The sequence below is a fragment of the Narcine bancroftii genome, chromosome 1, assembly GCF_036971445.1.
Source record: "Narcine bancroftii isolate sNarBan1 chromosome 1, sNarBan1.hap1, whole genome shotgun sequence".
NCBI lineage: Eukaryota > Metazoa > Chordata > Chondrichthyes > Torpediniformes > Narcinidae > Narcine > Narcine bancroftii.
This window is the reverse complement of record NC_091469.1, coordinates 297,066,762-297,087,588: the sequence shown is the minus strand read 5'-3', so window position 1 is coordinate 297,087,588 and position 20,827 is coordinate 297,066,762.

Here is a 20,827-nt window from a genome sequence, read left to right as displayed (position 1 = left end):
ATCAACTACCCATCGTCTAAAAAAAAAACTTACCCCTGATGTCTCCCATAAACTTTTCTCCCCTCACCTTAAACAGATATCCTCTCGTATATGCTGCTGACACACTGGGAAAAAGGTACTGGCTGTCCACCTTAACTATGCCTCTCATAATCTTGCAGATTTCTATTATATCATCTCTCATGCTTCTTCATTCCATATAGATTGCCTGAGGCAGAGACTCTCACAACACTTCAGGAGTATCTCAATGAGGACTTGAATCAACAACACACTAAAAGCTTATGGACCATTTGCTGATAAATGGGATAAGTGCTGACGGGCATTTCATTATTGGCAGGAGCTGAAGAACCTATTTCTGTGGTGTATGGCTCCAATGCATCAGATGCCAGGATCTGTGATCTGTGAGAGCAGTTAGAAGCAAATTATGTTTGTGCATCCTGAGATACCTAATTAAACTAATTTGGCAGGGGGGTGGGAACCTGTATGATAGGGCAAAGGACAGAAAAGATAAAACAGGAAAAGTTAGGTTAGGCAGCGAAAGTAAAAAATCAGAAAGAGCAAGGAAGGTGAAAAAAGCAAATCTGAAGGCTTTATATCTTAATGCAAGAAGCATTCGGAACAAGGTAGATGAATTAGCTGTGGAAATTGAGATAAACAAATATGATTTGATTGGGATTACAGAAACATGGCTGCAGGGTGGGCAAGCCTGGGAACTTAGCATCCCGGGGTATACGATATTTAGGAGGGATCGGCAAGAAAGAAAAGGGGATGGGGTAGTATTGATGGTGAGAGAAGGGACCGACACGATTGACAGGAAGGATAGTAACTCAGAAGATGCGGAATCTATATGGGTAGAACTGAGGAATAGCAAGGGGCGGAAAACGTTAGTGGGGGTGGTATATAGGCCTCCAAATAGTAGTGTAGAGGCGAGGGAAGGCATTAAAAGAGAAATTAGAAAAGCGTGCAATAAGGGAACAGCTGTCATCATGGGAGACTTTAATTTGCATATAGATTGGACTAGTCAAATTGGTAAAAATACAGAGGAGGAGGAATTCCTTGAATGTTTACGGGACGGTTATCTAGACCAATATGTCGAGGAACCAACTCAGGAGCAGGCCATTTTACATTGGGTATTAAGCAATGATAACGGGCTAATCAGCAATCTTGTTGTGCAAGGCCCTTTGGGTAGGAGCGATCACAATATGATCAAATTCTCACTCAACATGGAGAGTGATGAAATTAAAACCGAGACTAAGGACCTGATTTGAAATAAAGGGAATTATGATGGTATGAGATGGGAGTTGAGTAAGATTGATTGGGTGGTGTTTATGGGGGAGTTGACTGTGGATAGACAATGGAAAGCATTCACAGATCTAATGGAGAAATTGCAAAAATCGTTTATACCGGTTTAGCATAAAAATAAACCAAAAAAGGTGACTCAACCGTGGATAACAAGGGAAATTAGAGACAGCATTGGGTTCAAAGAGAGAGCATATCAATTGGCCAAAATAAGTACCGCAACAGAAGACTGGGAGCAGTTCAAGATGCAGCAAAGGAGGACAAAGGGATTAATCAAGAGAGCAAAAATAAATTACGAAAGTAAGCTTGCGGCAAATATAAAAACCGACTGCAAAAGCTTTTATAAATATGTCAAGAGGAAAAGATTGGTGAAATCCAGAGTAGGTCCTTTGCAGTCGGAATCAGGGGAATATATAATGGGGAATAAGGAAATGGCAGACCAATTAAATTCTTACTTTAGTTCTGTTTTTACAAGAGAGGATACAAATAACCTCCCAAGGATGTTGGGAAACATAGAGACTAATGCAAGAGAGGAACTGAAAGAAATCATTATCTCTAAGGACATAGTCTTGGGGAAATTGATGGGATTGAAGGCAGATAAATCCCAAGGGCCTGATAATCTACATCCTAGGGTACTCAAGGAAGTGGACATTCAGATAGCAGATGCTTTAAGAATTATTTTCCAGAACTCGATAGACTCACGATCAGTACCCATGGATTGGAGGGTAGCTAATGTTACCCAACTATTTAAAAAGGGGGATAGAGAAAAAGCAGGGAATTATCGGCTGGTGAGCCTTACATCAGTAGTGGGCAAAATGATGGAATCCATTATTAAGGATGTAATAGCGGAGCATATGACTAGCAGAGAAGGGATCGGATGGAGTCAACATGGATTTACAAAAGGTAAATCGTGCTTGACAAATCTATTGGAATTCTTTGAGATGGTGACAGGTAAAATAGATGGGGAAGAGCCAGTGGATGTGGTGTACCTGGACTTCCAAAAGGCCTTCGATAAGGTCCCGCATAAACGACTGGCTTCCAAAATCAAGGCTCATGGGATTGGGGGCAAAGTATTGGTGTGGATTGAGAACTGGCTGGCAGGTAGAAGACAGAGAGTTGGGATAAATGGCTCGTTTTCTGAGTGGCAGGCGGTGACCAGTGGGGTACCACAGGGATCTGCACTGGGACCCCAGCTGTTCACAATTTACATTAATGATCTGGATGAGGGGATTGGATGTAATATCTCCAAATTTGCAGATGACACTAAGCTAGGAGGGGTTGTGTGCACGGAAGAGGGGGTCAGGAAGCTCCAGTGTGATTTGGATGAATTGGGGGACTGGGCAGATACATGGCAAATGCACTACAATGTGGATAAATGTGAGGTTATCCACTTTGGTAATACAAACCGGAGGGCAGATTACTATTTGAATAGCAATAGATTAAGAGATGGGGAAGTGCAGAGAGACCTAGGGGTACTTGTACATCAGTCTCTGAAGGCGACCATGCAGGTACAGCAGGCGGTTAAAAAGGCAAATGGTATGTTGGCCTTCATATCAAGAGGATTTCAGTATAGGAACAAGGATACCTTACTGCAGATGTACAGGGCCTTGGTGAGACCACACTTGGAGTATTGTGTGCAGTTTTGGTCACCTTATCTAAGGAAGGATGTTCTTGCAATGGAGGGAGTGCAGAGGCGATTAACCAGGCTGATACCTGGAATGGCAGGAATGACTTATGAGGAAAGATTGCGCAAATTGGGATTGTACTCCCTGGAGTTTAGAAGATTGAGAGGGGATCTCATAGAGACATGTAAAATTCTGGCAGGACTGGACAGAATGGATGCAGATGGGATGTTTCCAATGATGGGAAAATCCAGAACCCAGGGCCATGGTTTGAGGATAATAGGCAAACCATTTAGGTCCGAGATGAGGAGGAATTTCTTGACCCAGAGGGTGGTGAATCAGTGGAATTCATTGCCACAGAGGGCAGTAGAGGCAGGTTCATTAAATATCTCTTCTTCTTTCTCTCTTTGGCTTGGCTTCGCGGACGAAGATTTATGGAGGGGGTAAATGTCCAGGAATTAGATATATTTCTTCAGTATAATGGTATTAAAGGTTACAGAGAGAAGGCGGGGACGGGGTACTGAACTTTAAGATCAGCCATGATCTCGTTGAATGGCGGAGCAGGCTCGAAGGGTCGAATGACCTACTCCTGCTCCTATCTTCTATGTTTCTATGTTTACTTACCAGACAAGGTATGTATGGCAGATTTATTTTGCTAAAGGATCTCTGTGAACCAGGTGGATTCATATGACAATGTGACAATATTTATTGCTGATACCAATTTTCAATTAATTTCCAGATTTGCTTAACTGAATTTAAATTCCCTGTCTGCCATGGTGGAATTTAAATGTGCCACCAGCTAAAAGGCCAAAATTTTTGAATGTTTAAATGGTAACTTAAGTACAGAGCTGCAGCAACAACCCATAAATATTCGGGTATAATGCAAAATATTTTTTCCCCCTTTCTCCCCTCAAAAATGGGGGGAGGTCGCATTATACTCGAGAGTAAAAATTTTTTTTTTCTGCAGGTGAGCGGTAGACGGCAGCGCGACTCGGGCGGCTGGGTGGGCAAGCCAGCGAGCGACAGCATGACTCAGGCGGTCGAGTGGGCGGATCGTGAGAGACGACATCGCAAATTGGGCGGGTGAGGGGAGGGGGGTCGTGAGAGACAGCAGTGTGTCTCGGACGGGCGGGCAAGCGGCCGGAGAGACGGCAGCGTGACTCAGGCGGGTGAGGGGAGGGGGAGTCATATTATACATGGAGGTAAAATTTTTCACCCTTTTCCCCCTCAAAAATGGGGGGGGGGGGTCACATTATACATGGAACACATTATACATGAATATTTACGGTTTTATCCTTTCCCTTTAGATATACAGTATATTCACTACTGAAGAATAAAGGTCATTTTTAATGTGGCTGCAATATTTGGCAGCAGAGCTCTTATTCAAAAACAGATCTTGTTGCCAAAGTTGAAAAGCAAGAAATTGCAGATACTACAAAGTTTAAATGAAGGAGATATTTGGTGGGTCATGCAGCATCCACAGAGAGTTGCACAGGGTCAGTGTTGATGACTTTTCATCAGAATCATTCGTGGACCTGAAATATTGGCAGCATCCCCTTCCCTCCAGATGCAGCCCTGCTGATTAGTTCCAGCAGTGATGTTTTTATTGGTCCCAAAATCACCACTTTACGCAAACTGGCTTGACTCGGGTAGATAGGGAGAAAATGTGTGAGGAAGGCTGCTTCAAGTTAAATGGAATTTCTCTACTAATCACCTCTCACATTTTTGAAACCAGATATTCTAAGCCCTCTAGCAAGTAATGTAATTCTTTGCTATTTCCTCTTGTAAAAGATGAGTTGTAACGTTTCTGGTTCTCCGCGGTCTTTATTTTGTTACTTGTGTTATTCATCCTCAGTTTGGGAAAGGTGGTGATTCAGGTTGTATTTACAAATTATGAAATTGTTTGCATAAAACAACATTTCGAGGAAAAAACTGTGTCACTGGTAAGAGAGTGGATAAGACTTGCAGGGTCATCTGTACAGTTCTCTAGTTGTTCAGTAATTTGAAACTCCAATTCAATAACTTTTTTGATTAGTGTGAAGATTCTCAGACCATCAAGGGCAAGAGGGTTCATTGCCTTGTTTATTGTTTCAGGCTTAACAGTGACTGCGGCATGACAGTTAACCCTCCATTCATGTGAAAACTGTAAAACAAATGTAGAAGACAAAAACTGCATACAAGTTTGAACTGACCAAGAAAGGCAGGTTCTTTGATTTGATAAATGGATTCATGTAATCAAAAAGCTTCTGCCTTTTGAAGAACATAGAGCAAGGAACAACATCAGCCATATGACTTCAAGTCTGCTTTATCATTCAACAAGGTAATGGGAGATTCAAGTATTGGCTTCAAATCTAGTTTCCTGCCCATCCCCATAACCCTTGATTCTTCCACAATTATAAACAAAATGCTTTAGCCACTTTGTTCTGGAAGGGTGGCACCATTAGTGAGGTAGTTAGTGCCATGCTATTGCAGCGCCAGCGATCTAGGTTTGAATCCAATGCTGTCTATAAGGAGCTTGTACATTCTCCCTGTGTCTGCATGGTTTTCTTCCGAGTGCTTTGGTCTCCTCCCATCTTTCAAGAACATATGGGAGTTGTAGACTAATTGAGAAATTTTGGCAGCATGAGCTCATGGGCCAAAAGGGCCTTTTACCATGCTGTATGTCTAAATTTAAAATGAACATTTAACAACTGAATAACCACGGGTTTCTGTGATGGAGAATTACAAAGATCCCCCTCCCCCCTTTCCTTCCATCACCCTTTTATTCAGGCAGCTGCCTGCTTTTCCTTATACCTGATGAAGGGCCCAGGCCCAAAACATTGATTACCATTCTCTTCCTGACTTGCTATTCAGCACATTTACTGTATGTACTACACTCATCCCCAGCATCTACAAACTTTCTTGTTTAACTCTCTGAAGGGAGGAAATTCTCTCTCATTAACTGGGTTCGATTTCTCCACCCCAAGGAACAATCAATACAGCTTCTACCTTGTTAATCTCTTTTGGATAGTGTATAGTAAAATAATTTCTCATTCTTCTGGACACCAGGGCATATATGCACTGATCTCCTAGTCTGGATTCATACCTCAATTAAAATTACAGAAACACATTAATAGATCATCATCATGTCATAATTAATGAGACTGAGCTGTGTATAAATTGGCAAATATATTTCCTTAATCCCAGTAGTTATATTTAAAAAACTGTGTTTCACTTCTGAGATATTTGGTATAATATCTTTACACACCAAAATGCTAAAGAATGATCTCTAATGTGATCGTGTTTGTTGATTAAGTTTTTCTTCCAGGGAAATTGGAGTAAAATTACTCTCCTGTATTAGGTAATACAAGTCTTATGCATTATTTATGACATACTTTAAACAAGGACTCCCTATGGTAGAAAGCTATAACTACCCTTTATGTGTTGTTCTGTTACTTTTTATTAGGGCCAAATGGGGATGGTCATTTCTTTGGTTAAACTCTTGATTAATAGTGTTCCCAATAGCTCTCTGGATTTCCCGGGTTATCGCAAAACAATGATTTTGCTCCTTCAGCTTTTTATGCAAATTGAACACTTGTGCGATTATTGACTTGCACTAAAATGAGAAGCATTTGACACTTTGTGAATTTCCATAAAGTTGTCTGTCATTTACTTTCGACAAAATTGAATAATTAAATAAACCTTCTGGATCCTGTGATGAATTCTTTGCTAAAGTCTTGGCAAAATGCAGTGGAAATGCTGATCTCATTTACTCACTTACGTCTGAAGCCTTGTGGATGGTGGCTATTTAAAGATAGATGCATGCTGGTTTATGCAGTCAAGTACAGTTATGGTAAATCAGAAATATCACTTAATTAATTCTCAGTAGACACATGAATCTGCAGGGGATGGAGGGATGTGGATTATGTGCAGGCAGAAGAGATTTGGTTCAATTTAGCATCGTGCTCTGTGCAGGCATTGTGGGCTGCAAGTCCTGTTCCTGTACTGTGCTGTTCTATACTCTATAATAAACAAGTAATTCACAAAACAAGGTTGTCAGTTTGATGACAAAAATAGATAACTATTCTCAAAAATATTTCCCACCAAAATGAAACAAAAGTCCCGTTGGTTTTATAAAGGGCTCGAGTTTACCAGAACTCCTTCCTGTTGGTGGTCAAGTTCAAGTTTATTATCATCTGACCAGATAAAACATTATATCTCTGGATCATGGCACACGCACAAACATACACACACTTCTCTCAAAGCCCATAATGATCACATAAATACAATATAATATAAAATAAATATGTGTAAATGTTCTGGAATAATTTACTCCATTTCATTAATAAGAGACAGAAGATGACAGGATACCATTCATCAATCTCAGGAAGGAGCTATTTCCCAGCCTGGCAATCCCTAATTTTGATGCCTTGTATCTCCCACCTGTGTTTTTGTTATTGGTAGTAAGTAAAGGAATGCTTAAGGTGTTCGGAGGGCAAAAGGAGGTTGAGAACCAGTAGTGTGGTGGCTGTTTCAATCGTGGGTCCAGCACTCCAAATTCAAGTAGTGATGTTCCCTGGGAGCAAAATGACTTACCATGCCATTCTTTATTATGGTCAGTACAGAGAATAAAATGCTATCTGGAACCAAAGCCAGGAAGGGCAGAAAATTAAAGTTTAACAACTGAATATACGTTGATAATTTAACAGTGAGAAAATTATGTTTGTGGAGAAAAGTTGATATGGTGTGGTAAGGTGGCCCAGATTTCAAATTTTTTGTCAGAGTACATACATGACATCACATACAACTCTGAGATTCCTTTTTCCTGCAGTGCAAAGGTTCTAATCTAACTGCATGGGTCAAAGGTTACTGTTGATTTTGTGGAGAATATGATTAGTGTGGTGTTTTTTGCTTTAATATTTGCTCTTGTTCCACTAAAGGTCGGCCTTTAACATTGATCGCTAGAGTAATTGATTGGTTTTCCTAATCTATTCCAGAGTGTTGTTGTGGACCACAGTGCACACATGCATACACACACACACTCACACACACATTTACTTAGACTACATTTCTCACAAAACTTATAATAATCATATACATATAAATATAAGTATGACTCAAGTTTTTGAGGCTGTTTTATGGTGACATTTTGCACCAACATCTGAATTAATGCTGTGGAAAAATAATAATGTTCTTGTTTATGTTTTATCTACATGGAAAATAAGTTTACTGGCTCTTGGCAATGTAAGCATTAGAGCCCAGTGTTGTGATTCAGTTTTCTTGTGCACCTGCAGGCATTGATACTACCCAATTTAAAACATAAATCTTTCCTTCTGATGTTGTTCCAACACAAGAAAAGGTTGTCCAGAGAGCCAGATCTGTTGAACAAGAGCAGGAAATCTAAGAAAGGGTAGTGTCTGAAGGCAGTGCAGCTCACAAATAAAAGGGGCAATTGAAAGCAAAAAAAAAATTATTTTCCTGTGCACAATGAAGACGTATAGGCAGGACAGCTTCTTCTGATTGAAAGCAAGATGATGTCCTTTTATGAGTGACAGACCAAAAGAGAATGGCTACATATACTGCATGATAATCAAAGCACCGCGGCTGCTACAAAATAGGGCATTGTTACCTCTGCCGAACAGGACTACTGTAACATTCCAATTATGTTATTGGTTACAAATAAGACAGACCTGATCTGGAGATAAAAGTTCAAATGCCATGAAGGCTATGGAAATCTTAATTAGATCTGGAATTAGCAATGGCGACTGTGACATTTAATCTATGGAAGGTCCCCATTGGTAAGGAAATCTTGAAAACCATATTCAAACAACATACCTCTTAACAACCCTCTGGAATATGAGGAAAACCAGTCAAGGACTCGAGCGATCAATGTTAAAGGCCACCCTCCCCTATGATCCCCACATCCAGTGAATTAATAATAGAAAATAAACATTTTCCTGGAAGATGGTTGTCAAAGAATTCATGATCTCATTGAGTTCTCGTTCCCTCAGTTGGATGTGTAAAGATTTACTTTTATTAGCAGTGATTTTTTTAACTGCTGCACATGTTTCTAGAGAAACTCCTTCATCATATTACAACCCCATAGATTCATATAGAATCAAATAGATTGAAGGAATGTATTACTGGGAACTAAACTGTACTGATGATTAGAATTTTAATAAATTGTTTAATATGGAAATATATTTTTAAAAATACACAAAAGTGCTGGAGAAACTCAGCAGGTCTCAGTGTCCATAGGGGGCAAAGATCTATAACCCTGAGCCCTTTGACAGACTCAAGCCCAAATCATCAGTTTTATATTTGTGAACGCTGAGAAAGGGAAGTGTACCAACACCAATGAAACCATGCTATTTTGCGGATAGAGTTCAGAACATAGAATGTAAGGTCATCATATTTGGTTGAAGGGAAATAGAGAATACATTTTAATCTGCATGTTTAACAAGAAAGGTGATGTTTCAGAGTGGTGGTGCACCATTCAATAAAAGTGTTGATAAGTTACAGAGGTGGCATGGGAAATTAAAATTCTGTACTACCTGCATTTTTGTGGCCAAGAAGCCAAAAATTCTGGATCCACATTTTAATTTGAGATGAACTTGGTTCAGATATTGTCCTACATAGTCGGAGGGTTATTGTCTTCATTTTTAGAACATTTCTTGCCAGCCTGCAGAGGTGTGTACATTTAAAATGAATGAACAACTTAGCCAACAAATATTAAAATGTGGAAAATGCACTGCAATTCAACACCCCCCCCCCCCCCCCCTGTAACTGTAACTGGATTCAGGACTTCCTAACAGAAAGACCACAGTGTTTCTGGGTTGGTAGAACATCAAGCAACATCCCACTGGGCACAGGTGCAGCGTGATGTTTGCTCAGCCTGCTTCTATTCACACTACTAATCCATGACTGCATTGTCAGATCCAGCTCCAATAGTGTCATCAGGTTTGCAGATGACACAACAGTCGTTGGCCTCATCAGCAACAATGTTGGGTCGCACTACAGAGAAGAGGTGGAAAATCTCGTGGGATGGTATGAAAGTAACAGCCCGAGTCTCAATGTGGACAAGATGAAGTAGATGATCATGAACTTCAGGAGGACCAGGAACAACCACTCTCCACTACACATCAATAACTCTGTAGTGGAGAACACCAAGTTCCTTGGGGTTCACTTAACTAGTGACCTATCATAGACATACAACACCTCTTTACTTCTCTCAAAGACACAACAGTAACTGTGCTTCCTGAGAAGAGTGCAGTGGGCAAAGCTATCAGCCACCATCATGTCAACTTTCTACAGCAGCTCTATCAAGAGCATTCTGGCCAGCTGCATCACATTGCAGTACGGTTGCTGCATAGATATGGATTGGAGGTTAATCCATAGAACTATAAGAACGGCAGAGAGGATCACTGGAGACTCCCACACCAGTCCGATGTAATCAACGGGTTATTGACTGAAGATGACTGAAGAGGATGTGTAAAAATCATTGAAAACCCCTTCCACCCTGCACACATCACTTCTTAGTTGTTCCCATCAGGAAAAAGATACAGGAGGATCAGAGGCAAATACCATCAGGGTAAGAAATAGTTTCTTCCCATGGGCAGTGAGAACGTTGAACGACCAAAGGAACTGCTTACATTAAAAGTCTGAGACTCTCATAGTCACAAAACTATATTTATTTATTTATATATATGAATTCTTATCCTGCATATGTATTGTTTGTCTGGTTGTGTGCGTGTTTTGCACTGAGGACTGGAGACCGCTGTTTCGCAGGGTGTACTTGTGCCATCAGATGACAATAAATTTGACTTAAGAAATATAATTTGCCTTATAGATTATCAATTAATCACAAAGAGTAGCTCCTTTTCCAAGCTCTTGTGTTTGATACTGCTCAATATCTAATTAACTCGAGAATTACAGGAAATTGCAGGTATACAATCATATTTTTTTGGAGGAGACACAGAGAACAGTGCTCAGTGAACTTTGTAAAATTTGGGACTCATTACATAACTAGACGGATCATCATCAGATAATGACTGTTGTGCCCCTTCATTTGCCAACTCCAACTACTTTAGTGGCTTCCTTAAGCATACAATAATGCAAGCAAGTTGGTGGAGGATTAAAAATTTGAAAATGAGAATCAAAAATCTATAATAAACAAAAATGCTGGAAACACTCAGCAAGCCAGGCAGCTTCTATGGAGAGCGAATAAGCATTTCAGATCACAAGCTCATATCAGAATTGGGAAAAATAGATAGTGAAAATTTAGTTAATCCAATTAATATATCAGCACATCCAATATTTTCTGTTTATAAATGAGCTGATAATTTTCCTTCTCAAAATCATTTACCATAATGTAGCCCACTCTCATCTCTCAGCAAAGTGAGTGTGCTGCTCTTTAAAGTCATGACTGCTTTCCAAGAGCTGAGCTTTCTGCATGAGGCATGACAAATTATACCTTTAGAGATGAACTTGCTTCAGATGTTTTCCTATTTAGTGGGAGCATTATTGTCTTGATTTGTAGAACAATTCTTGCCAGCCTGCAAAGAGATGTGTGCACATAAAACAAATGAATAACATATCCAACAAATATTAAAACAAAAATTCTGTTCCCTTACACTATACAAGACATGGAAAAGAAGAGGTATCTATACTTCAGATAGATACATACTCAATTGCAGGAAATGACTAAGTCAGCTCCATATTTCAAATAAATCACAGCAGATCTCGTTCCTCAGTTCTTCTTTGGTAATAAAAATTAAACAGGTTAGTTCTATCTTTAAATGCCAGCAGCTCTTTTAATGGTCACTTCTTTCAATCAACATCACCAATTAAAATACCAGGAATCTACAATGCTATATTTAATCCTTCCAATTTAGCTTTTAGTAGTTTAGCCTTGTTGAGCAGAGATTTTTCATATTTATACCAAGTCCTTTCATGCTGCGTGACAGTACCGTGTTCTTATATTCTAACTTTGAGGAAGAGTTTAAACAAGCCAAACTAAACTCCCTTAGAAATTCCTCTGAAAGTTTTCTCCCAGCCTCACTTGGAATATTGTGTTCAGTTCTGGTCAACGCACTACAGAAAGGATGGGGATGCTATAGAAAGGGTGCAGAAAAGCTTTCCAAGGACATTTCCGGAATTGGAGAGCACACTATATATACTCGTGTAATAGTTAACCCTGTGTAAAAATTTAACCCCCCCCACTCCAATTTTTGGCCACGGAATCACATCTTTTCCATATATCCTATGTCAAAGTTGATTTCCCCCCGCCCCCCCCCCCTATTTTTGGCCCTGAGCACCTGATACCCCAAACACGGACTTACCACCCAGTCCCAGCCACCTGAGCTCTCAAAGCCTTGAAAGACCCAAAAGTAGCATCTGTATAAAAGTCAACCTCCCCCAAATACAACCCGAAAAATTGGTCCTCAAAAATTAGGCTATTACCCAAGTATATATGGTACAGTGTGAGGTTAGGATGAGTCAACTTGGCATTTACTCCTTGGAGTGATGGAGAATGAGGGGCAACCTGATAGAGATGTACATGATGATGAGGGGCATTGATTGTGTGGATGGCCAGAGGTTTTTTTCCCAGGGCTGAAATGGGTAACACGATGAAGCATAATTTTAAGGTGTTTGGGAGTAAGTAGAGGGGAGACGTAAAAGGTAGGTTTATCACATAGAGAGTGCTGGGTGCATGGAATATGCTGTCGGCAATGGTAGTGGAGGCAGGTACAATAGAATGTTTGAAGACACTATCAGATAGATACATAGAATTGAGAAAAATGGAGGGTTATATAGTGGGGAAATTCTAAGCAATTGTTGGAATAGGTACCACATTGTGGGCCATAGGGCCTGAATTGTGCTATAGATTTCTATGTTTTATGTTCTCCAAGGAGTAGATGAGCAGGCAGATTTTGGAATGGTGCGGGTAATACAGGGTTGTAGTTATGGGTGACTTCAACTTCCCTAATATTGACTGGCACCTCATAACTGGAAGAGGGATGGATGGGGTGAGTTTGCCAGGTGTGTTCAAGAAGGATGGCTGACACAGTATGTGGACCAGCTGATGAGAGGAGAGGCCGTACTGGATCTAGTTTTGGGTAGTGAACCTGATTGGGTGGCGGACCTCTCGGTGGGGGAGCATTTTGGTGAGAGAGACCACAACTCCCTGAGCTACAATATAGCTATGGAAAAGGATACAAACAGACAAAATGGGAAAGTGCTTAACTGGGGGAAGGACTAATTATGAAAGGATGAGGCAGGAACTAGCGAGACTAAATTGGAAACAATGCTCAAGGGTGAAAACACAGATGTCGAGGAAGTTTAGGGACCAGGTGCTGGATTCAGGATAGATTTGTCCCACTGGGACAATGAAAGGATGGTGGGAAAAGAGAACCATGGCTTATGAAACAGGTGAGGCAACTTGTCAAGAGGAAGATGTAGGAAGCAGGAAACAGCAAGAGCTCATGAGAAATATGTGGTAGCCAGGAAGGGGCTTAAGAAAGGACTTAGAGAGCTCAAAGGGGTCAAGAGAAGGCCTTGGCATGTAGGATTAAGGAAAACCCAATCATTCTATGCCTATGTGGAGAACAGAGGATGACGGGAATGAAGGTGGGACAGCTAAAGGATAAAGGAGGCAACATGTGCCTGGAGGTGGAGGTTGGGGAGGTCTTAAATGAATACTTTGATTCAGTATTCATGAGAGAAAAGGACCTTGATCAGGGTGAGGTCAAAATAGAACAGGCCTCTGTGCTGGACAATGTGGAGATTAAGGAAGAGGAAGTTTTGGATGATCTTAAAAACCGAGATTGATAAGTCCTCGGGGCTGGGTGTGATATACCCCAGGTTGCTGTTGGAAGTGAGAGAAAAGATACCTGAAGCAGTAGCTATGATCTTTGAATCCTCTGGAGGTGCTGGAGGAGTGGACAATGGCAAATATAGGTAATAAGGAGAATCCTGGGAATTATAGACCCATGAGTCTTACATCAGTGGTGTGCAAACCATTGGAGAAGATTCTTAAGAATAGGATTTGTGAGCATTTGAAGAAGTACAGTCTACTCAAGGATAGTCAGCATGGCTTTGTGAAGGGAAAGTCATGCCTCACAAGCCTAATTGAGTTTTTGAGGAGGTAAGGAAAAAGATTGATGAGGGTAGGGTGGAAGAAGTGGTCTACATCGATTTTAGCATGGCACTTGACAAGGTCCGCCATGAGAGACTCATCCAGAAACTCATGAGGCACGGGATCTGTGGAACCTTGGCTGTGTCCTAATCTTGAGAGACAAAGATAAGGGAGGCAACCAGCACCTGTTTCCTTGAGCAGGAATAGTGACCAGAGGCCATATGTATAAAATGAAGGGAGGGAAGTTTAGGGGAGACATCTGGGGTGTTTTTAAAAAAAAAACATAATTGTGGGTGCCTGGAATGCCTTGCTAGGGATGGTGGAGGAGGCTGAAACATTTAAGAGACTCTTAGACAGGCACATGAATGAAAGAAAAATAGAGGGTTACAGGGTAGGGTGGGTTTACCACTTTTTTAAAGGAATATATGGGTCAGCACAACATCAAGGGCCAAAAGGCCTGTATTGTGCTGTTCTATGTTCAACCATATCAAGCACACTCTTCAATTTTACTCTCAAGGATTCATTGTCTTCTTCTCAGGATGAATCAGGCCTACTTCAATGTCCCTTGAAATTAAGTTCCTCACAGGTTTTATCCTCTTGGTCCCCTTTTTCAGGATGTGGGAAAGTACATCATCTCAACCCCAATGTCCAAGGGAGTGCAAGTTCTCTCATTACTTTTCAGGCAGAATGTGTTCCATTAATTAATATCACTGGTATTTGCAGCATAACTGAAAAAAATTAAATGCCTTTCCTCCCAGATAGAAAAATACAGAAACCTCTGAGCTTGAGCCTCCAGACTGTTGGCATTGAGTACAGAACTACAGCACCATCTCCAACCAGTAGACTCAACAATCTCAGCTGAATAGATTTGTATTTTACTATTCCACATGAAAGTTCCATGGCTGTGTTTAAGGTTTTTTGATCATCTTTACAAATGTCCAGACAAAAAAGCAAAGTGTTTAAAAATTTGTTCAGCTCATCTAGTCTTGGCAATTTCTTCTTACCCTGGATGCATTGGTTTACAGAAGAACTCAGCATTCCAACTGGATCCTGCCAGAATGGGGGGCTGACAAACCAGGGAAAGCCTTTTACTTCACTTGTTCAGAGGATTTTAAAAAATCCTATTTCATGAAACTTTTCTTCTTTTATACAGAAAACAATTTTAGTGAAGATTAAGTGAGAAGTTCTAATGAGGATTTTTTTCTTCTGGCAGAGAAATCTAGGACTTGAATCTAGAACTTGATGGGGAACTATCAAGATAATGTCATCCGTTTAAAATGATGAGAAGGAATTCCTTCTCTCAAGGTATTGTGAATCTTTGGAATATTCTATGAGAAGGATCTGTGAATGCTGAGACTGATAGGTCACTTCAGGGCTGATCAGACAGGTTTTGGACCACTTGAATCAAAGGGAACAGGCAGGAATGTTGAGAATTAAGGTAAAGATGAATTAGCCAATGACAAGGCCAGTTGGAGGTGCTGTATCATTGCTCTTGCTCTTAATTTTTCTGTTCCAAATTCCTCAATTTGTTGTATAACTTCTAATCTAAAAGAGCCAATTTTAATTTGACGATTGGCAAAACTTCCTCTGCCTGTACTGAATAGCTGTCAGTGTAAACACAACTAAAGACTTTTCACTTTCAATAATAGTCTTATCATTTGCTCAGAATGGTGATGATAGACAGACTCTCAACCTCACCAAGTATTTTCTCACAATGAAGAATGAGGCCATTTCAACTCATCGAGTCTCTACAAGCTCACAGAGGGAATTCCATTGCCTGCAACCTTTCCTTGTAATCGACTCTTCCCACACTTCCATCAACCAACCCGGATCCTACCACTCACCCACACACCATGGACAACTTACAGTGGCAAATTAACCACTGGCCTGCACGCCTGCCTGATGTGAGAGGAAAGCAGTCTCAAAACCTCCTCACAGACAGCACCCCAGAGCTGTGAGCACCGCGCTGCCATCAATGCACAGAAATTAGAGAAAGGTGCAACCCTCCCATTTTTCAGTTCCCATCCGTCAAACTCAGAGGTTCAATCATTGCACTTTGTACTCATCAAATCAACTTTGACAGTCAGATTATGCCAATTAGATGATCGTTTGATCGGGTATTTTCTCTTCATCCACCTCACCTTCACACCAAATTAGTATAACTTTTAATCTATTCCCCCAACTATAAAGCTATCTGAAATTAAGAACAGCTTCTTTCTAATTACCTTCCTTCAATCCATTTTGATTTCCTACCTTCATCAAATTTCCTCTCAAACTGAATTATGAAGTCTATTCTTTTCCAAATTTAATTTCTTGAAATAATTTAATTTTATCTTGAATGTTGATTAGAAACTGGCCTAAATTAACAGTCTGGCTATATTTAGTTATTATATTGATTTTTTAAATATACGAGGTTGTGATGTGCTTAATTTCTTGTTGTTTGTGTGCATGTATAGCTCCTTTCACACTGGCACCTTGTTCTAGTAATTGACGGTCCACATACAGGTTAAGGGTCCAGTGTGAATGCTTCTTAATCACCACACAGGTGTCAAATAATGCTGGGTATGGACTGCCGAGGTAGGTAGTATCATACCCGGGTCGTCAGATATCTGCGTGTCAATTAGCCTATGTGAAAGGGATGTAGACTAGTCAGAGACAAAGTAGTAACGTATTGATGACACTTTTGCATGAGTGTAGGAATGTGAAAGAATTAAAAGATTAAAAAGGTATAAACTTTGCAATTTACTAAATCCTAATCAATGTATTATGATCTTGTATTTAAACAAAATTAACCATGCCTAAATCATGATAACATAATTAAGCATTATGTACAGTACTTTATAAAACCATTTATAAAGGACCATGAGAATGTGACAGAGGCGATAAAACACATAGCTGCATAACTTAAAGACGGTGGGAAAGTCGGGGATGAAATCATGCATTAAACAATGGCAGACCTGCCCTCCCAGAATTCCATGTGGCAGAGAAATGGCTGTATGGATGGAGCACTCATGGACAATCATGGAAGGATTTTTCTGCTGCACAGAATTCTGGTGAATTCTACAGATAAAACCAAAACTTGACTGCTGCACAGGGAAGGGAACCCATACATTTCGAACAGAGTCCGAGAGGGCCGATAGCCAAAAAAAAGGTTGAGAATGGCTACCCCTGGACAACATGATACCTCAAACCAACATCATTAAACTATTATCTGATCATTTATCTAAAGATTGCTTGTGGGTCATTGCTGTTCAGTACATAGAATGACTGGGGCATGGCAACAATTTCTATGCTTTAAAAGTAATTTTATGATTGAGCTGCTTTCATTTCTTGCACTGACAGCTTAGATAATTCAATTTTTCCTCACATTCTTAAGGTGTGAGTGATCAAGAGCGTGTACTGTAGGGGTGGGGTTTGGAAACTGATGGATCTACTTACTATTACAGCTGCAGGTCACAGAATGAAGACAAACATGCTTTAAATAGTGTGTATATGAATATTATTGTCAGATAAAGTAATCAGGTTTGCCATAGCTCCTCTGCGATCAAGGCACACCTTCCAATGACCCTATTCTCAATGCTTTTCCTTGTTATTGTATTCTACTTCATTCTTACTTATTCCAGTCTTTCCAAATCATTTCCAATAAAAGCAATTTTGAGCAAAACTACTACTGAAGGCAGTAGATAGGGTTTTCAATTTCTTCTTTCATGGGACTTTGTGGCACAACAATATTGGCAGTGCTGCCAGCAGCTGGTGTGGACAGGAGAGAGCGGACAGCAGAGATAAAGCACTGGGTTGAACCACCCGGTCCTAATTCCAGCAGCTCCGTATGGACTTTAAATGGCTGATAAAGGAGCCAGTGGTGTTTTTAATTAAAATCTTGGATTGTGTGCCCAAGATGGTGGTGCTTGTGCTTGGCAGTGGCCATGAAGGTTTGTAGACTCTGGGGAGCAGTGGACTGGAACAGGGTACCAGATATAGGGAGAATTACCACCCCTCCCCCCCCCCCCGGTTGAGAAAGGGAAGACCTTACAGGGAAGGTGACCATGGCAGTGGACCAGCGAAGGGCTTAGCAGCTGAAGGATTCTACAGGATAATGACAATGACAGCAGACAAGCGAGAGGCTCAGTGGCTGAAGGATGCACATGGGCTGCAGGCGGTCAGTGACGTGTTCAAGTGACTCACTGAACTGGGATTTGTGAAGGTGCTGAGGGCAAGAAAGGCTGTCAGTGGGTCTTGGCCACTAAAGGCTTCAGTGTTATGTCGTGTTGGAGCTTTGGAAGTGGAGTTCGGGTTGCCGATGGATCAAACGGGGGTCTGTGTGGCTGCAGAGGCTGAGGGAGCAATGGAGGCAAAACAACGGTCACTCAGTCTCGCTGAAGGGAATCTCTTTTGCTTCTCTGTCTCTTACTGTAAGGGGTGCCGGACAATACTAATCCTGACCTTAGTCTGCCTTCTGGTAAGCACAAGTAAATTTTCTGTAATTTCACATCTTCTATGTTATTTCATGATAATAAATGAATCTTGAACCTTCAATACTGATTGTAGGCAAAAAAAAAATTAAAAATGGTCTTTTAACCCACTGAGCTGAGATTTCCATTATGCTAGATCATGTTTAAGGACCAATATACAAAACAAATCTCAAATTTACAGCTTCTGAATCTTACAAACGATGCCATTTACAAGTATCCCTAAACATCATGCAACATTTATATTTCATGGTTGTTTTACATCGTACATTACCAGACATTCATAGTCATACTGTTTCTCTCAGCTCTCACTGTAATTTCTTAGGCTATAAATATAACATTTTGCATTAATGTTAATGTTGAGTCCCTACAAATTGGCCAGATTTGGAATCAATGCAGTCATACATAGAGTGGAACTATACTTTTATTTATGAGTCAAATCCAGAGAGCTCTTTGTTGTCTTACTGCAGCATTACCATTTAATATTAAACGCACAGAAATACTGGAGGAACTTACCGGTCTTGCAGTATCCTAAGGAGGTAAAGGTATATACAACCGATGTTCAAACCTCATCTTTCATTTGGGCACCCTCCAACTGGTTGCCATTAATATCGACCTCCGGCTTCTGTTAATCCCACCCCTCCCCCCTTTCTTCCCCATCACCTTTTCCCTCTGCCTCCTTTCAGAGAGCCAAAATCAAATCTCAAGACCTTTTGTTGGCCTGGACTCCTCCCCCAGGCAGCCTTGTCTTTATTCTAATGCTTTCCAGTTCTTGGCTTATACCTTGAAGAAGGGCTCAGGCCCGAAATGTCGGTAATATATCTTTACCTCCTATGGATGCTGCGAGACCGGCTGAGTACCTCCAGCGTTTTGACTACAATCACAGCATCTGCAGACTTTTGTTCTACATTCCCATTTTATAGTTGAATTCTCCGATTCTTGCTGCTAAATCTTGACGTGTTGTTGATTTAGTAGAACACTGTTTTATATTCAACTTACATTTTATCATTCTTATTTCATGAACAAGTTTTTTTTTAATTTTCTTTTAACTTTATGATGACTATATATGAAGGGATATGGAAATGTTGCCTGGAAGGGAGATTCAAACCAATCATTCTTTTATTTAGGGAATACTAAATTATGCTAATTGCACTGAGGCAAAAGACATGAGAGTGATATTTACAAATGTAACGCAGTAGTACCATGCAGATCACATCATCATAAATTATTGGAGATCATGTCACTTTTATTTTGGCTTTTTGGTAGTTCCCTGTAATTAAGTGTGAGTATTCAGTCTGCAAGTCCTCCAAGATACAGGTCACTTGCTGCTCTCTATCAGATGGAACTGATTAACATTCTTACAGAAAAGATAAGAGATACGTCATCTTGGATCAAGCCAATGATCTATTCTAAACTCATCCATGACCCATGGTTCTTGTCCATTTGAATTGGCCTGTTCTGGAATTAATGGGTTCCCTTAGCTGGTCTTCAGCACCCTAAAAGCCCTCAGTGAGCAAAGGCTTTCAAGCTGAAAGTAACCCACATGTTGAATCTAAGACAATGTCAGCGAGAGCTCAACACTGTCAAAGGTTCTGTGATGCTTCGTAATTTTTAAAATTTGAATTAAAAAAAAATGGAGTACACAGCATGGTAACAGGCCCTTTTGGCCTATGAACTCGTACTGCCCTATTACATCCAATTGACCTACAAACCTCGTATGTTTTGAAGGGTGGGAGGAAATCAAAGCACCCTGAGAAAACCTATGTGCACACACAGGGAGAACATACAAACTCCTTATAGACAGTGTCAGATTTGAACCCAAAATGCTGGAGGTGTAACAGCGTTACCCAGGCCTGAATATGCCTGAGGTTGTCTGATCTCGGAAGCTGAGCAGGCTCACGACTTGGAGGGGTGACCGCCAAGGACCACCAGGTGCTGTAGGTTTCTGTGAGGGGCACTGGACAAAGTGGAGACTCTGCGTCTGCCTTATGGTCGACAAAAGTTAAAACATTTCATGTATGTTACATTCTAAATGTAGTATTACTTGACAATAATGCAACCTTTACCTTTACACTAACCCACATTTCTGAGTCGCATATACTGTTGAAGTAGATTTAAATAAATAAAAAATGAAAATGTTTCAAAATGTTGTAAATGCTATGAATATAATGGTAAAGAAAAATTATATTGTTGTGAAGTAGGTTTACATAAATATGTGGGCCTGTAATGTTCTATGTTACAATATAAGCCAATAATTAAAATGAATTAAGTAAATCCCCTTTATCTTTTTTACAGTATTAGTGACTTTATTAAATGAGCATGAC